This window comes from Melopsittacus undulatus, chromosome 1 (genome assembly GCF_012275295.1).
Source record: "Melopsittacus undulatus isolate bMelUnd1 chromosome 1, bMelUnd1.mat.Z, whole genome shotgun sequence".
Classification (NCBI taxonomy): domain Eukaryota; kingdom Metazoa; phylum Chordata; class Aves; order Psittaciformes; family Psittaculidae; genus Melopsittacus; species Melopsittacus undulatus.
Genome location: NC_047527.1, coordinates 16740340 through 16760658, shown reverse-complemented (window position 1 = coordinate 16760658; position 20319 = coordinate 16740340). Strand labels below are relative to the sequence as shown.

The 20319-nt window shown below is 36.5% G+C and overlaps 1 protein-coding gene across 3 annotated transcripts in view; it reads right to left on the bottom strand.

The window, feature by feature from the left end:
- Window positions 1–20319, bottom strand: part of CSMD3 (CUB and Sushi multiple domains 3) — a 604683-nt gene that overhangs the window by 267824 nt on the left and 316540 nt on the right. The gene's annotated exons all lie outside the window — the stretch shown is intronic.

The window sequence follows — 20319 nt, the reverse complement described above, 5'->3', positions numbered from 1 at the left end:
ATCTACATAACAGTTGCTGAAATGTACTACTGATTCTATACTCCAGCTTCTTAAGGATGAAATTATATGTAAGGATTTTAGAAAAATCAGAACTCTTTGTTTTAATAGACTACTCGAGTTTAAAAGGATATAAGGTAAAGTATTACTACTTTATTTTGCAAAATTTTAGGCAATAATAACATTAAGTAAAATATCACTCATAGTACATGTGCATTTAAAACCAGTAACAGAGACAAGCATCTCATTGTGTAAACACTGCCCGTGTTCCAACTCATCTTAAATCAATGAACCAATGACATGGCAAAAAGGGAGTAAAGACACAAAAGGAATTGCACAAAACCAAAAGGAGACTATAGATAAATCTGGAAGTATACACACACATCTATATACACACACAACGCACACACATGTAAAAATATCTTCTCCCAAGTAACATTTTATCTCAGTAGTCTTAACTGCAAGGTATCTGAATGAGTCTTTTCTACTTCTATAATTTTTACAGCTATGATATTATCTCAAATTATGTATTGTCTTGAACTTTCACTGGTAGTTACAAGCACAGAAGGATCTTCTGTAAAGCACTGCTACCTATATGCATTTCACAAGCTCATAAGGCAATTTGAACTTAAATCATACAGTCCTAACCCTCCAGTTACCTCTAACCAGTTCCAGTTCTTGACTGGCTGCATGGGAACATTTCTTCTTTATTTAGTCTGAGCTTCTCATGTTCTAACTTACACCCATTGTCCCCACCTCTCATCCTGTAAACAGCCTACTTCTTTCTTAACCTCTTCATAGCTACTCAAAGGTTGATATTAGACCTTACTTTACAGGCTGAAATAGGCTACTTTCTTCAGCCTCTCCTCACAGAGTGAGTGATCCAGGCCCTGATAGCTTTGGTAGCCCTTCACTGAACTTGTTAATCTATGTATCAAAATTGGATGCGCTTATTCTAGATAGAATCTCATGAGGGTCAAGCAAAGAAGAATAACCACTTCCATCAATCTGTGCTCCTGTTAATCTAGCCTAGGATGCCTTTGATCTTCTCAGCTTGCTGGCCACTAGGATATCAAGGCCTTTTCTGAAGACCCACTTCCCAGATTTTTCTGTGCGCAGGACTCATTCCCAGGTTCAGGATGTGGCAGTAGATCCTGTTAAATTTCATAGACCTTTTGTAGGCCAAGTCCCCTGGGCTGTTTAAGTCCCTCTGGATAGCAGCATTGTTCTAGAGGAGAGTCAACTGTTTCTCCTAATTTGATGTTATCTTAAAACCTGATGAGAGCACACTTCATAGACTCTTCACAGTCAATGACAAAATGGGATATCCCAGAGCAGAAATGTGTGGCACTCCTCTTGCTCCTGGCTTCCAGTAAAGTATGATCCATTAACCACTACCCTCTATCCTATTATCTAACCTGGTTTTGTTTGCTTGTTTGCTTGATATTTTCTTATTGTGTTTATCTGGTTTGGGAGGGTTGTTGTTTTTTTTTTGTCTGGTTTGTTTTTTTTTTTATTTTGGTTTGGTTTTGTTTTTGTTTGTGGGGTTTTGTTTTTTTTTTGTTGGTTTTTATTTTTTCGTCAAATCACTTATACCCCACAGTATTCTAGCATTATGTTCACATCTCCACCTATGGATGAGCAGAATTAAAAGCTTTAATAAAGCTAAGATATGCAACATCCACTATTCTCCCCTTCTCCAGCTACCTAGTGATTTCTTATAAAAGAGCAATCAACCTAATCAGTTTTAATTTACCCTTGATTAATCCATGCTAGCTATTCACAATCACTTTCTTCATGTGCCAGGAAATGGCTTCCAAGAAGACTTGATCTGTGATTTCCCCAAATATTGAAATAAAGGTCAGCCTGCAGTTTCGCAGCTTAAGCTTTTGGCTTTTGTTGAAGATCATACAACTGTTTTCCAGTCTTTGGAGAACATTCCAAAGCTCAACAAATTATCAAAGATGAGAGAATGTGGCCTTTCAGGGAGATTCAACAGTTCTCTCAGCACCCTTGGATATAGTCTGTTATGTGTTAGAAACTTGTAAAGAAAATGCTGTGATTAGGATATGAAACTTACTTAGGAATGCATTCATCATCTACAATTACAGGAAACACAACACACAGGTGATGGCAATTCAGCAAAAAATATATTTTCTTTGTCTATCCAAACTACCACAACCTCTTTCATGAGAAATCCTAAGTATAAAAACCACAGAAAACTTAAAATTAATTTATCATATCTTATGATAATCACAGAATCACAGAATCCCAAGGGCTGGAAGGGACCTCGAAAGATCATCTAGTCCAACCCCCCTGCAAGAGAAGGGTAACATAGAGTACATCACACAGGAACTTGTCCAGGCAGGCCTTGAATATCTCCAACGTAGGAGACTTCACAACCCCCCTGGGCAACCTGTTCCAGTGCTCTGTCACTCTTAAGGTAAAGAAGTTCTTCCTGATGTTCACATGGAACCTCCTATGCTCCAGTTTACACCCATTGCCCCTTGTCCTGTCACTGGATATCACTGAAAAAAAGCCAAGCTCCATCATCCTGACACCCACCCTTTACATGTTTGTAAACACTGATGAGGTCACCCCTCAGTCTCCTCTTCTCCAAGCTAAAGAGACCCAGCTCCCTCAGCCTCTCCTCATAAGGGAGGTGTTCCACTCCCTTCATCATCTTTGTGGCTCTGCGCTGGACTCTTTCAAGCAATTCCCTGTGTGGAGACACTGTTCTCACAGGAGAATGGATATTTGGTACATGAGCTCTGAATAACTCTGAGGGATACAGTAAGGCCGTGGGAGGCCTGAGGAAGCCTAAGCAAGCAAGATAAGAAGAAGCTGGAATTCACTGAGTTATGAGAACTGTGGACTGTTGGCAAGCGTTCGAGGTCAAGTTCTCACACCTGCGCTTAACCAATTATATGTTAGTCACTAAGGGTCTTCAAGACAAGTATCCAATCATGATATGCCAAATTGCTGTAGGTGTGTGTAAGCAATAGTATATAAGGAGTTCATGCTTTGCAATAAATGGCTTTTTGTCTGATCACATTGATCTCTGACTGAGTCTGTTCTGCAGCATCCCTGTCCTTCTTGAACTGAGGGGCCCAGAACTGGATGCAGTAATAGCAACAAATATCCCTGCACCATACTTTGAAAACTTCTCTTTAAAGGTCTTGCTGCCACTTTGTTATGCTTCCATACTCAGTTGCTTGCCTATGAGAAAAAGAACAAGTAAACAGCAATTGTTCTGATTTTAACTCAGATGTTTTTTCTAGGGTCATACTGTCAGCAGTACACATATAAATTCTCAAATCTTTCAGCTATTAATGCTCTGAACACAATTGAAATGTGACAAAAAAGCAAATAAAAACATTGCATTTCAACAAGGAAAGGACAAAGAGTTGAAGATTATTTTAAAAAAGACTTCGCAGTGATTTGAAAGCCTTTACTATTCTGTTTAATTAAAGAAAAATCAAAACCAACAAAACAAAAGCAGTTAACAAAAAGCAAAACAAATATCAGAATTTCCTATTGCTTTATTTGCATTCATTTACTCATTTCTAGGAAAAGAAGAATATAAATGATAATTTTTCAAAAAGCTAAAATCCATGTTCAAACTGGCCACATGCAAGCAGTTGTTGTCAATGGCTCAATGTCCGTCTGGAGATCAGTAACAAGTGGTTTCCCTCAGGGATCAGTGGTGGGACCGGTCTTGTTCAACATCTTTGTCGAACACATAGACAGTGGCATTGAGTGCGCCCTCAGCAAGTTTGCCAATGACACCAAGCTGTGTCGTTCTGTTGATATGCTAGAGGGAAGGAATGCCATTCAGAGGGACCTTGACACACTTGTGAGGTGGGCTGATGCCAACCTCATGAAGTTTAACCATGCCCAAGTGCAAAGTCCTACACCTGGGTCAGAGCAATCCCAGCCACAGCTACAGGTTGGGCAAAAAGGAAATTCATGGTAGTCCTGCGGAGAAGGACTTGGGGGTGTTAGTCAATGAGAAATTGAACATAAGCCAGCAGTGTGTGCTTACAGCCCAGAAAGCCAACCGTATTCTGGGCTGCATCAAAAGGAGCATGACCAGCAGGTCGAAGGAGGTGATCCTGCCCTTCTACTCTGCTCTCGTAAGACCTCACTTGGAGTACTGTGTGCAATTCTGGAGTACTGTGTGCAATTCTGGTGTCCTCAACATAAAAAGGACATGGAACTGTTGGAACAAGTCCAGGAGGGCCACGAGGATGATCAGAGTGCTGCAGCACCTCCGGTATGAAGACAGGCTGAGAAAGTTGGAGCTATTCAGCCTGGAGAAGAGAAGGCTGAGTGGAGACCTCATAGCAGCCTTCCAGTATCTGAAGGGGGCCTATAGGGATAATGGGGACCGACTATTCATTAGGAACTGTAGTGATAGGACAAGTGGTAACAGCTTAAAACTTCAACAAAGGAAGTTTAGACTGGATATAAGGAAGAAATTCTTTACTGTAAGGGTGGTGAGGTACTGGAACGGGTTGCCCCAGGGAAATTGTGAATGCTGATTCCCTGGCAGTGTTCAAGACCAGGTTGGATGAAACCTTGGGTAATATGGTTTATTGTGAGGTGTCCCTGCCCATGGCAGGGGGGTTGGAACTAGATGGTCTTAAGGTCCTTTCCAACCCTAACTATTCTATGATTCTATTATTAATAATATTCTCAGTGCCAAAGTCACCTCACATTGCCTTTGGGAAAACAAATGTGTGCTTAGCAGTGTCGGTCGAGAAAAAAATCAATATGAGCCAGCAGTTTGCGCTCACAGACCAGAAAGTCAGTTGAATGCTGGGGTTACTCAAAAGGAGCTTGGCCAGCAGATTGATAGAGGCTATTCTCCCCCTATACTCTGCTCTGGTGAGACCCCACCGGGAGCACTGCATTCAGCTCAGGGGCTCCATACATAATGAGAACATGGACCTTTTGCAGTGAGGCCAGAGGAGGCCATGAAGAAGATCAGAGGGCTAGAGCACTATGACTACAGGCTGCGAGAGTTGGGCTTGCTCAGCCTGAAGAAGAGAAGGCTCCAGGGAGATCTTAGAGCATCTTCCAATAGCTAAAGGGGGGCTGTAAGAAAACTGGAGAGGGATTTTTTCCAAGGGCATGTAGTCATAGGAAAAGGGGTAATGGCTTTAAATTGAAAGAGGGTAGATTTAGATTAGATATTAGGAATATGTTCTTTACTATGAGGGTAGTGAGACACTGGAACACATTGCCAAGAGAAGCTGGCTCATCTCTGGCAGTGCTCAAGGCCAAGTTGGTGGGGGCTTTGAGCAACCTGGTCTAGTGGAAGGTGTCCCTGCCCATGGCAGAGGGTTGGAACTAGATGATCTTGAAGGTCCGTTCCAACTATTCTATGATACTATGACTAGCGAGTTTATCAAGAAATTAAACTTTGCCAGTCTCTAACTTCTTAGGAGTTGTTGAAATAAGATGTTATTTGAATGACTGTCTAAAATCAAATAAACCATCCCCAAACCCCATTCATATTTATTTAAATTCTTATTAAATCTTTCCTTTGTTTCTTTAATCTTTACTGCACACCTTGCTTACAATATTTTTATACTCTTTGTAAAATTGATGTTAGAATCAGTTAATTTTTGAATTTGAAACAGAATATTTTTGTCATTACTTAGTTATCCTTAGAAGCAGAAATTATAGTTACTTTTTTTGGATTGCAGTGCAAACAGTGTTTAATTTTTTTTTTTTATGTTTTTACAAACCATCAACAAATTTCCTTTGAAACAGACAGGAGAAAAGAAGTACTGCTTACTGGCCTTTTTTTCAGACAATCACATTTTAAGTAACATGATTTTTTTGGAGAGAAAATTATATTGTCTTGTTCAAGTCACTAAGAGGAAAAATTATATTCATATTCACATTTTTTACTGCTATCTCTACTGCTCCAATTTCTGCTTCCCTGAATTACATTTCTGTTTCAAAAACTCCTAAGAAGTTAGGTTCAGAGACTGGCAAAGTTTAATTTCTTGATAAACTCACTAGTCATAGTATCATAGAATAGTTGGAACGGACCTTCAAGATCATCTAGTTCCAACCCTCTGCCATGGGCAGGGACACCTTCCACTAGACCAGGTTGCTCAAAGTCCCCACCAACCTGGCCTTGAGCACTGCCAGGGATGAGGCAGCCACAGCTTCTCTGGGCAACCTGTGCCAGTGTCTCACCACCCTCACAGTAAAGAATTTCTCCCTAACATCTGATCTAAATCTACCTTCTTTCACTTACTGAACTCCTAAGATTCACTTCTTAACTAAAGTACTCAAGCTTATCAAAGCACACAATACTTGTAATTTAAGATGACATTCCCTTGCTTTAGGGCATGATGAAGCCTCAGGCTTCCTCCACCCACTTCATTGCCTATCTGACATCATAGCCATAGTCTTCATCTAATAATTCTTGAGAAAGGAACTTTCTGTTACAAGGAAACAGTTCTACATACAGCAAGCATACGATTTGTAAATTTCATTTCACAATTCAGGTACAGTTCATTTATTTTGCAGTGTCATTTTGTAATAAACTATTTTGCTCATCAGAAAAAATTAGGTCTAGGTTGTAACTTCACCTACTTTCACATCTACACCTACAGTTCCTCATTGTAAATAATTCATTTACGATAAATAGAAATTATTTACCATTGTTTAAGATTACCAGAAGAAACAGCTCAATTATTAATGCAATAATTCAAAGTAAAAAATAACATAAAATTAGAACCTTCAGTATGAATTGCCAAATAGTAAAAAGAAATAAAAAGTATTATGCTGGAACATAGTTTGAATTCCCACCAACAAAGCTGCAAGTTGGGGTACACTGCTTTAACATTTTAGTTAGACTAAAAATGTCACTAATAATAACACATTCATTCATATAGTGCATATGTATAACAAAGCTTCATTTCACAGCAGAAGTTGTTACAGAGTAACACAATTTCAATGGAAACTACTTCTACTAGATATTGTATATTATAATCATTTGGAAAGATTTTATTATACATAATAGCTGACTTTGAAAAGTCAAAAGTAATCTTATTGCTTAAGCACATTTTTGTATTTTATATTTTGGTTACATTCTATTTTTATGTTTTGACTTATTTTCTCTTTTATGGTTTATTCTGCTTTTTGAGATTTACAGTTCATCTTAGCTACAATAAAATATGCTTATGATGGATATTTCTTTTCCTATGGTCACTACCACTGAGTCACAAATCTGTGATATAAAAGCAAGTATTGCTATTTGTGCCTAAGGAAAAAAAAACATTTATGCTAATATGATTTCTGTAGATAGCCCTTTATTTCTTTGTAGTCTTATAAAAAAAAAAACAAAACCCAAAATAAAAAAAAAAATAGCAGAAGCACTTCTCAGCATAAATACAGTTTGTTAAATGCGTCAATTATGAATCAGGAAAGATCTCGTGAAGTCTGAGGCTTTTGAAAAGAAAAAGAAAAATCCATTGTTTTCAGAAATCGTTTCACATAGAAGTATATTACAGCATAAAGAGTCATGATTTCTGATAATGTTAGAGATCTAACTTGTATGTTGAGACTGTTTAGGATACTCATTATTTTGGAAATGTGGTATGCCAAACTGATAAATTGCTGGTCTCAGTTCACTGAATGGATCTTACACCTGCCAACATATTTTCTAAGGAAAATCTAGAATATGTATCAAATTGAGGGGGAAAAAATTAAAAAAAAAAACAAACAGAAAATTAAGGAAAATTTTATTTTATTTTAAATTATCCTTTTGGTATTTTTGTGTATCTCACTGAAAGTTTCTGTAGATTTCCAATCTGTGATGTACTGAAGAAAGAGCCCAAAGCTGCAGTAGCTACCAGTATAGGGACAGCAAGATAGGAATGTTCTTTTTCTCTTACCCTCTGTCTCTGTGAAGGACAGGCACATTCTGGAGGTGAATAAATGTGCTTTGGGGAGAAGAAATGGACACTTACTACACAAATGCATTTTGACAGAATCGCACTGAAGTTAGTGCTTGAAGGGATAACTTGTCTATCTTTTCCCTCCTGTAACTCAAGGGAAAATGAAAGATAAGAATGTGATTCTTATAAGGGAAAACAATTTTGAAAGAAAAAAGAGATCACTGGTGCACAATGGAAAAGTACTGTACTGAAGATCTGCTATCACTTCAGCAGACGCTCACAATCTATAGCACTTCAAGGAAATACCAGGCAAAGACCAATCATTCTTTAACAGTATTTTAGAATAATGCTTTTTTTTTCCATTAATCATATCAATGAAAACATGACATGAGATTTGTTTAGTCTTTAGTAAAACTCCATTTGAATTCATTACATGCTATTTGTTTCAACAAAGCATACTGAACTAACTAGATATTAGTTTGTTATTAAAAAAAAAAAAGGAACATACCTGGCTGTTTGATATTTGAACTTGTTATCTCAAAAGTTACAAATATTCACCATCATACATTGACACAATGACAGCTTGCAAGATAATGGGGAAAAAGTCTATATAATCCCACTCTGAAACACAAAGGTATGTGCAATTTATATATACATTACTGAATGCACATTACATATCTCATTTAGTTGTCAAATTGCCATGCCAGTGTTTCTGCTGCAGGACTTGCATATTCAAAGAGCTAGGAAAAGATACCATTATATAGTTGTACAATTTTTGCTCTCAAAGTACTAGGAACCAGCAATAGTATAATCATCTGTACTGGGTTTGCATGACAAGGTTTCATTAGCAGGGCAGCTACTAGAGTGACTTCTGTAAACTGCTAGAAGTTTCCCCCATGTCTGACAGAGATGGGGAAGAGTGTGAAGAATCCTCCCCCTAAAGAGGAAGGAGCAGCAGACACAACATGTGATGAACTCACCACAATCCCCATTCCTCATTCCCCAGTGTTGCAGGTGGGGAGGAGTTAGAGAAAATCAGGAGTGAAGTTGAGCCCAGGAAGAAGGGAGGGGTGGGGGAAAAGTGTTCTAAGATTTGGTTTTATTCCCCGCTACCCCATTTTGATTTGATTGGTAATAAATTAATTTTTTCCCCAGTTGAGTCTATTTTTCTCTTTACAGTAATTGGTGAGTGATCTCTCTCTGTCCTTATCTCAGCCCATGAGCCTTTTGTTATATTTTCCCTCTCCAGCCAGTTGAGAAGGGGAGTGACAGAGTGGCTTTGGTGGCTACCTGACATCCATTCAGAGTAAACCCACCGCATATTGGACATTAGAACTGAAGGCATAAGAGAAAAAGCACTCAAAAAGCAACAAGCAGGAAAATAAAAATTATTGACTTATGAATCAAGAACATATCTTCTTGTCAATTAGGATGATAAATAATACAAGCAATTGTTAAATTATGCTATATGTCTTCACAGTATATATAGTCAAGAAAAGGAATCTTAAAGACACATAACATAACATAACAGTTATGGACTCACTTCAGCAAGATCTTAGGCTACCCTTATCAGCTTACATGGGAAGAGTTTGGAAGTTTGGTCACATTTACATTTAACAGGGTTTAGGTATAGCTATGATTGGTAAATAAAAGAGAAAGCAATTTGCATCACCTAACAGATGATACCTTCTCCTAAATATTATTATCTTTATATGTATCTTCAAATAAAGGAAGTAGTTTTGTTTATTAACTGTTACAGCATGAGTATTTTCATAAAACTGGATGGAACTTTATTTCCAAAATAACCAGAGCCCAGTGTCATGTGATTTTTCAGTCATATTTTAAAGGTTATCAATACCCTTACTTTATCAGATTTTTATCTACAGATTCCGTATCTTGGGAATTACTAATATATAAAAGAATTTCCACCTTAACCACAATTCTTACCCAAAACAACTAGCATGATTTGTTTAGCCTCAATTCTGATCACAGTAGGTTTTGTATGTGTTTTGATTTGTTTGTTTTTGTTGGCTTATTTTCCTAAGAGAAAGACTTGCTCTTACTTGTGGTGTGCCTATTTATCTATCAAATAGTAAGTCTGAGAACAGGGAATGACTCTTTCAAACACAAACAGGTTGCAATGATGTATGTATCAAAAATGTGAGAAGGTGCATTCCACAGGGTCTACACTTGTGCCTGACTGCCCCAAGTGAGAGACCCATCACAGTGCATAGCAGCAACTTCTTTGTGCTCCTGGGTTCCCTTACAGAAGAAACAGGTATGCAAAGGCAAGAAGGGAGAAGAGGAGGCTATAGAAACAGTTTTGTCCCTGAATGAATTCACAAGGTGTTTATTGTATAATGCGTTATACAGAACGTCCATCCAATCATACAGTCACTCAGTGAAACAGTGACATTTGGAAGGGGGGGGGAGGGGAGAGAATAAATCTATAAAAGAATCACAGGGTACTTCTCATTTCCTGATCATGTAAATTGATCAGCCAGAATGCAGACATTTCACAAAGAAAAAAGCATAATTAATTGAGGGAGAGTAATGGGGCTAAGGTCACTTTTGGAAATGTTAGACGAAGTTCCTCTGAGGATGCAGTGGGAAAACAATGGCAGCCACCATTGTATTCTATGTATATCATAAATGTTCAATATTTCTAGTATAATGAAAAACTAGTTGCATGACAATAGATTTTTCAGAGGGACAGCAGTTATACCTGCATGATTTTTATTTTATATATTACCTAACATTTTTTACTATAAGCAGAAAACATTTCATAATTATAATCCATTATGTATTGTAGGTACCTATGATCTTTATGGATATATGTACTTTATTCTTTTCATATTCAGTGTCATTTTCTGTCTTTTAAAGCTGAGTTATGTACTAGTCAACCAGCAATAACCTGCACCAGTTAATGAATGAGCCCTGTGAGACTTTACATAATAACTGCACCTCCAATAAAATAAGTTACTCTCTTCATTTGGGTTTAGAAAATTAACTGTTCTGTAGAACTTTTTCCACACAGACAGTTTATTAGCACTATTTTCAAATTCTTCGTATAAAATGCAAACTTCTTCAAAGCTTAAAAAAAATAAAGAAATTAAGAAATCATTAGCAGCTTCAGAAGAATATTCATTTAGTAGTATATTTGGTTGCATCAAAACAGCTTAGCTTTAAAGCATTCTGTAATCCATTTAAACATATAAGTTAATGCAAAATTTTACCTCTTATTTGGATTACTGCTTTTGTCTATGAATTTTACAGATCATGAAGCTTTCCAAGTTTTAACAAAAATAGTAAGAATGTGGATTCAATTCGACAAATATTCAAGATGCTTCAGTGCGTCTTATGTCTAAAGCTACTCCTGTTGGATGAACTTATTGATTTACCTCAGGGGATCATAGATTCCTCTAGAGTTCTGCCATCTCCTTTTTAATCTTTTCTTTGTTTTCTGTGCATTACCCATTTTGTGCCATTCCTCATGTATTTAATCAGATAGTAGCAAACTCCACTGACAATACACTATGAGCAGTATAAAAAAAGTATATATAAAATTTTAGCCAAACTGGTGATAAAACTATGGTAGCACAACATGAATGAAAAAGTGTATCTGTTTCATTCCTTGGTTCTAATTGGCTTCTATTTAAAAACCCAGTTATAAATAAATATAAGGAAGGTAATGCACTGGGGTATTGGGCAGGGAGGAGGAGAAAATTATAATTTCATGTCATCTCCATATGCAAATCCCCCAAAACAGGCAAGTCATTTAAGAGATATCTCCAACTTTGTACAGGGAGCAATAAAAGTACTTTAGAGAATGCAAGATATACAATACTCAGAGGCAACTAAAAGGACTGTTAACAGCCTTGAAGGCCAGAGACTACATAAGAAGTTTATCAGAGGCTCAGATCTGACTAGCTGGAAAAATTTGTATCACAATTGCCGAAGAGGTGAGCAGACCATAAAAACACAGCAAGAAATTCTATAAAACTACAGGGCAGCTGGAACATATCAACACAGACTTTTCAAAGTACAGTTTCTAAAGAAGATCATAAGGAACATTCTTTTAGACTTAGTACCTGAATCCTCTGAAGTCAGTGACAAAACCATCATTAAGGTGGTAAGTTTTGAATTTTGTTTTTTGATTTTATGCTATTAATTACAGAAAGTAGTCATTCAATTAAAAAAAAAACCATGTAACCATTTTAATATGTACCTTATGAGTATTGAAATGAACACAGTATAAAGCATACATAAAAAGCTGTATTGTAATTTCTTTCCATACTACACTAAAGCATAAAAGAGGCTCCCTGCATTGTCTAAAAGATAGTTTCCATACTCAGCTTTTTATTCAGTACTTTAATTTCTGTCAAACTTGACCTCAAATACATTCTTCACTTTGACTTCAGAATAATTTAACATTAAATCTGAATTTTTTCTGGATTCTGGGTTTGATGCTAATAGTATTTTTATCCATTTTAGGTAATTGCACTGAATAAATAAAACATTTACCACTCCTTTATTGGTATGTGTTCAGTCACCAACATTTTAGCTTTCGGTGGTTTGTTGCTTGTGTTCCCGAATCTAAATATGAGTACGTATTTTTTAATTCAACTATTAGTTTGCCCTGGGAGTATTACAGCAACTGAAGGAGAGCAAAGTAGCTAGAAGCCAGCAACCATGTACCAATACTAGAGTACTGGTGCATATCAAAGAAATCAGCTAAATGGGTAGTCCCATTTTTCCTCTTCCAAATCTCTCCTGCTTCTAGTAGTTGCTACATTTCTGTGGAAATACTGCTAAATCCCAGTACTTGTTAATTTCATATTTGCTTGTAAAAACAGCTGGCATTATATCATTTGATGAAATTTCACTTAAACTTTTCAAAATCAGCAACAATGTTTGTCTTCCATCTATGTTGTGCTCAAGAGATTTCTGCTTAGTGCATAAATTTATTCTCCTAAAACCAATCAGTATGGCCCTCTTCCTCCAGCCTTATCGCAGTAATACTTGATTTGTTTCAGTATAATGCTGATGTGAAGAGAAGATGCATGTCAGGGGAAGCATGTTTTATCTTCCCACTATGCTCTCCTGAAGCTGCAGTATATATATAAACCTTTATATTCCTGTTTGCCTACTCAACCCTTTTTGCTCCCCAGTCACTAGAGCTTTGAATCAGCCAAAGCTGATTTCCCTATGTCAAGAATCTAGAGAATGTGTTGAAAGTCATGTTACATTTGCTCTCATTAACACACTTATTTTGGATTGGAAGAACAGCATTTGGGCATAGTTGATTAATTCCTGGCAGCTTCTCCTGAATGTACTTGACTTTAGATGGACTTAAAACAGATCAATGGATAATCTGAAGAAAGTTTCATGCAACTATCAACACTTCTATATTAAAGGTCAACACATTTCTGCTTTCTGGACTGCTATACCACATAGTTACAACTCAAAAAATAGAGTAACTTTGTTAAAGAGAGAAAACATCTACCAATTTTAGCAGCTCTCCCTTAATTTAACTTTTAGTAACAGATCACTTTGCCACTAGCTTTCTTTATAGAACTGTAGAAACTAAGCACTAGGAAGAAAGAATAAACGGGAAAATAATACAAAGAATCTTATCTAGATCTGTGATCCTTTACATGGACAGTTACAATGACAACACACAAAATAGCCCTTAGACTGCTGATTACTGCTTGGCCGGTCAAAATGAAATAGCCATGTGAATGGGTAGTCAACATAGGCAGAAAGGTCTGAAACAGTTTTTAAGGTAGCATTAAGCCTAAAATACATTTATTAGCAGCTACATAAATTCTATAAATTCTATGTCTGAGTTCTCTTTATTTTAGTGGATAAGGATTTTTTCTCATTTTTAAAAAAGAATGGTTTTCTTCCACAGGCTAAATAATTTGATTTCAATTAGAAAAATAGACACACCTGCTGTTAATAAATTTAAAGAAATCGAAGGCTGTAATTAAGTCAATATTTACAAAATATTCAGAGTTTAGATAAAAATATGCAATATACTATTTTACTAATATGAGCAGCAGCTGAAAATTCATGTGCTTGCTAAGTTGACTAAGTTATTGCACTCTTACTTTTAGAAAATATTTGGGAAAATAGAATGTTTCAATAGATTCAATTGAATAGCTTCAACTCCATCTATCAATATGCTTTTGATGATCATATAGGTTAAAATTAACTATTTCAGAAGATTTCTACTGCCACTATGAGAGTCAAGCAGAATTACACACACACTGTTGACTCTTCTGTTCTGAATAGTGCGGTCCTATTTCTTCCTATGTGGTAAATATATGCAGATAGAAGTCTAAACCCAAAACTATTAAAGCTATCATCCAGAATTTATCTCTTGACACATCCAGTTTATCTGGTGACAACTGCGAATTTATTTGCAGCTAGTATATCATGTGTAGAACCTTTTAAATCTGTAGAGGTCACTCTTACTGACAATATCACGGCATAAAATGATTCCAACCTGCACCAGCTATGCAACTCTTTTACAATGGCAATCAGTAAATTTTTCTCTGTAATGCTGTGAATGATTTCATGATGGCTATCAGCATCATATTCTGAATACATGTATGACTATACAACACCACCAAGGTTTTAATTATTTTTTGTATTTTTTAATTAATTTTAAAGTATCTTTATTGTTATTAAACTTAACAATTCTGCTGAGCTTAACACCTGGTCAGAATGTAATACTATTAGTTCCAGTTTGCTCTTGCTGAAGGCCACGGAACAGAGCAAAATAGAAAGTCTGTAGACAGTTCCCAATTCCTATTACAAAAAACAACCAAACAAAACATGTTCAATCTGTGCATTGATCCACCTACACAGTAGTAGTAACGTGAATGGTAAAACTAAATACCTACACAGCACTGAGAAAAAAGTAGTTATGGGAAATGACGAAACATTCTGAACTAGTCAACTGGAATTAGATGATTAAGGGAGTGGAACATCTCCCTTATGAGGAGAGGTTGAGGGAGCTGAGTCTCTTTAGCTTGGAGGAGACTGAGGGGTGACCTCATCAATGTTTACAAATATGTAAAGGGTGGGTGTCAGGATGATGGAGCTAGGCTTTTTTCAGTGACACCCAGTGGTAGGACAAGGGGCAATGGGTGTAAACTGGAGCATAGGAGGTTCCATGTGAACATCAGGAAGAACTTCTTTAAGTAAGAGTGACAGAGCACTGGAACAGATTGCCCGGGGGGGTTGTGGAGTCTCCTACATTGGCGATATTCAAGGCCCGCCTGGACAAGTTCCTGTGTGATGTACTCTAGGTTACCCTGCTCTTGCAGGGGGGGTATACTAGATGATCTTTCAAGGTCCCTTCCAACCCTTGGGATTCTGTGATTCTGTGAACATCAATTATGCAGCAGGAGACTACCAATTACCATTTATTGTGATATTTGTTCCTTGATATCAACTTTCATTTTAGCTGCATCTTTCTATTGTTCGATGAAGTTTTCTCAGAGAGTAATCATACTACTGCAATATACCTGTCTATACCAGCAAAATCCTCATGTCTGTAACTTGTTACTCTGTGTTATGATAAATGGTATTATATGGTTTATTAATATTACTACCCATGTCAAAATTATTCATCCCATATTCTTTATATTGGGTTTAACTCATGCATCTCACTTATCTAAGGGGTAAAACTCTTATGCTCCACTGGTGTTTCAAAGAGCCCTCTCTACTTCTACACAGAGCTTTAGCTTCAGATGTCTTCAGACCATCTACATAGGTTGCTCTCTTGCCCAGTGTTCTAGTCTCATGATTCTTCGTCCTGCTCCATTCTACTTTGGTCAGATACTGAAGGGACCTTGAAAGATCATCTAGTATACCCCCCCTGCAAGAGCAGGGTAACCTAGAGTATATCACATAGGAACTTGTCCAGGCGGGCCTTGAATAGCTCCAATGTAGGAGACTGCACAACCCCCCTGGGCAATCTGTTCCAGTGCTCTGTCACCCTTACAGTAAAGAAGTTCTTCCTGATGTTCACATGGAACCTCCTATGCTCCAGTTTACACCCATTGCCCCTTGTCCTACCACTGGGTGTCACTGAAAAAAGCCTAGCTCCATCATCCTGACACCCACCCTTTACATATTTGTAAATACTTGGGATTCTGTGATTCTGGCACAACACAGTCATATCTTTCCAAAAGGAAACTAGGATAGACTAAAACAAAAACTAACCCCACCTCCCAAAAAAAAAGCAACCCCCAAACTCCAGGACAAATACCAACTTCAACCAAAGACAAAAAATACAATTCCCAGATTCATTTTAATAGGACAGAAACTTCATTTATTTATTCTGAGATTAATAAGAATTTCTTGTAAAAATGTTCAGTATAAGTACTGAAGAAAAGCAGATGTAATTTGATAAAGTATGACATAGTTTTCCATCTAAGAGTAAGTATGGGTACTTTTTATTGTTTGTACAGAGACAGAATGAGTCTCAAATACCACAGCTATGTAATTCCTGTAAATGGCTCTGCTACATCAGAAAACCATCTTAGACTACCTGAATATATTGTATTCTGAAACAGAAGGTACATTAAAATAACGTCATTCTTCCCACGCTTTTCCTTCAAGTGTCCCTGCTCACCAAGAGAACGTGAGCCCCATTCTTTTGCTCTCAATTCTGTTATTTCTAAAAAGTCCTATCATGCTTAGGAAAAATTATTACTTTGTTTTCACCTGATTGTTTTTTGCTCTCTTCTTTGTGTTTGTTGTTCACTCTTTTGTAGACAAAGGAAGCTTTACCACACTTTTTTTATTTATTTTATTTTATTTTGTTAGCTTTCCCCTTTTCCAGATGTCACCTGCCTACCTCTCAGGTCTGCAAAAAACCCAGACTGGTAATCTGTTAACCTCTGAAAGAGATCGAAGTACATCCTGGGGGACTACAATTCTGCATTATTCATCTGGAGCATTCTAAACTAAGTGGAGCTTGATCTCATGGATAACAAAGGAACTATGGAATTATTCCAGCTAGTCTCAGTTCAATGCAAAAGAAATAATTGATTCAGCTGGACCTGGACATTGAAAATACCACCAACTTACAACTCTTCTGGTCTTACAACGACTTGGTTAAGTCAGAGCTTGGCATTTTATCTCGTTATTCAAAGGTGCAATAAGCAGATGAAGCTACTTCCTCCCACAACTACAGAAGTATACCAGTTTTAAAAGGAGGGGAGAAAAGAGAAGACAGAAGACAAATAGCATTTTCTTAAATACTGGTTTTATGGGTGAACTTAGTTTTATTTATGTCAGTTACTCTACTTCAAGAAGTTGGACTATGTTTACAAATCAGCTTGAGATGTCAGTTTTTGAGATACTGCCAACATAGATGAGAAAATAAGATGAGTAAAGTGTCACCTGAACTACCTGAAGAGCATGCTGCTGTTAAAAATGTGATGAGAAGAGTCTAAGAAGTTAAAGTTTGTGATGTGTTATATGTGCTAGCCTCATTAGGTGATGATTACAATTAACGCATATGCCCCAAGAGAACAAAAAACCGCAACTTTAAAATCTGGACATTTCCGATTTGAGTTTCATTTCTGGAATGTTTAGGTTGAGATCCTGGTAACTGATAGGTAAAAAGTGTGAGCAACCAGAAATATCAGGAAAGTAAATGAGAGATGCAATGCATCAGCTCCACAATCACATAAATCGCAACTGGGCTGGCAGCAATGAAGCCCAAGTTGTGTATCATGAAAAGGTTCCAACAACAGTTTTTCAATGAGTAATTAATAGGTTCTGATTTATCCAGATCTTCCCACATTTAAAACTAGGATGATAACGATTTTATTTTATGTATTTATCTTGAAGTGGAAAAAAAGGTATTATGATCTTTGTTGTGGTTAGAAAATAAGTTCATAAGTATGCTAAAACCAAGATAAAACCATTGTGTATTTACTGCAGGTTTTAAAGAGTGTGCAGCAAATACGGTAAAGGCCAACACTTGAATTATGAGGTTAAAAATAATAAACAGCTGCTACATTTCCCAGGCACCATTCATCCAACACAATGAATAAGATAGGGAGCCTAAGGGAAATACTCAGTGACTGTGTAATTAAAGACCATATGATAATGAAGGTGTGCAGAGACTGCATTATGCTTTCACAGGTAATGTTCATGCTGACACTTCCTAATTTTTAAAAAATTGACTTTGCCAAAAGACTATCCTCCAAAACCCCCCACCACACAGTTCTTGAATTCAATCCACTCCATAATTAGCTTAAGTAAAAGGAAAAAACACAAGTTATTTAGATAAACATTTCATCTCCATCACACCATCTTTCATTAGTAGTTTTGAAAACTAAATGTTTCAGCATTGCATGAACCATAGATTTAATGTCAAACAGCTTCTGGAGAAATCCTACTTCCAGCAGAGTGGAAAAGGACTACTGGGACCTGTGTAAATGCTTCTCTCAAATGCCATCCACCCATGTGCCAAAATACAAATCTTGGGAGACTAAACAAGTTTATGATTCATGCCTTCCTTTTTAAATAAACAACTCTGTCATTTAAACTGCTACTCGATATATGAATTAACTCTTGAGTAAAATTAGGAGGTCAGTTCAAATATCCCAAAGCTATAATTATGGACTTATCAAGAATTTAAAGTATTAATTAAATTTGAGCTAAATTTTCTAACAAAATTATTAAAAAACCCATGAGGTATTTATTTTAGAAGCATCTAAATTTTAGGAGAATGAGCACACAGACAATCCCATTTACATTTAAATGTAGATGTTTTAGCTATGACAGTTAATGAAGAAATTGTCTTGCTTTGAAAATGTTATTCAGTTAGGGATGTGTATGCTTATGTTAGCATAACATAAATTAGTCATCTAATAAGAGCTGAAAGGGAATGACATTCAGTTGAAAATCTATCTTTTGGGGTTTTATTATGGTCCAAACATTAGCTGATATTTTTATCAAAATTAAGTATTAAAGATTTTAAAGATCTGAGGCAAAGCTAAGCAGTTATCAGGTAAGTTCCACTTAGACTTCACAGTCAGAATTTTGTTATGTGGGCAGGCTATTTAGTAATCGAGACGTTATTCCTTTTAGTGGTTTACGGGGGAAAAGTAGGTATCAAAACTACTGCTAGAATATTGCAATTTCAACTTGTGCTGTTGAGATTTTTTAAATGCATGTAATATTTATTGATGTGCATGATGTGATACTTGCAGTTTCTTCAATCAGGTATAAAAACTTTTTTGACAAAAGAACACAAACTCCCTCCATGATGTACATTTTGAATGCAGCCTGGTTTAAAATAAAGTAATTGTTGCTTTTCAGCGATAGGCAGAATAGAATTAAATTTTTCTATTCAAAGCACCCTAATTTTGCCAAAAAGGTAGGCAGGCAAGACTATTGCCACCCCTAACACCGTCAAAGAACTACCACATCCTTTATTTTTTCTTTTTTTCACAGAAGCCAGTAGATTAACTGATAGCTTTTTAAGAAGGACATCTGAGGTACTTCGGAAATTATGAAGGCTGTCAATCTTCATTTTCTAGAAGAACTGCATATTCATGGATCATGCATTTTTCAAAACAAAAACTAAATCAATACCATGTGCCTCATTTCTGAAAGAGCTGATACCCTATAACAGAAAAGTCAGTTGGAACTATAACAGCTATTATTTAAAAAAAAAAAAACAACAAAAAAAACCCCAAGACATAATTATCTCTACATCATTCCTGCAATTTCAGGATAAGACTGTTAACATTTACCACAGTCGTGGCAAACAAAATAAAAGAGAGAAATGCCTCAACGACAAAGTAGGGAAAAGCATATAAAAAAATGAGTTCCAACAAATAAAAGTTCTTCATCTTCCAAACAAAACTACTCCCCTCATGACCACCAAGAAAGATATTTATATTCAGGTAAGTTACACTCTTGCATTCATTGGCACTCTTTCAAATGCATTTATAGTTTCTAATGGATGCAAACACATGCACAGCAACAGCCTAAACCAAACTAACAGATTTAAAACCCACTAGAAAATGTGCAAGTGCTAAATATGAGTACTACACTTATGTTATGCTTTATAACATTCTATTATAATGAGTTTTATTTAGTGACAGCTCCCTACAGTTTCTAGGTTCACACATTAAACTGGGATTCCTAAGTCTCACTGAATTAAATTCACTGATTGAAGAGGCTGAATGCAAATTATATTCGCTATGGGTTAAGCAACTAAGAATATACCATGGATATGTCCACTGCCATCTAAAGGAAGCCTGAAATGAACTGAAGAAATATAAAATATAAGACTTATGGAAGGAATGACATAGTAGCATCATAAGTTGGTCCTCAATATCACAAATTTTGCCAA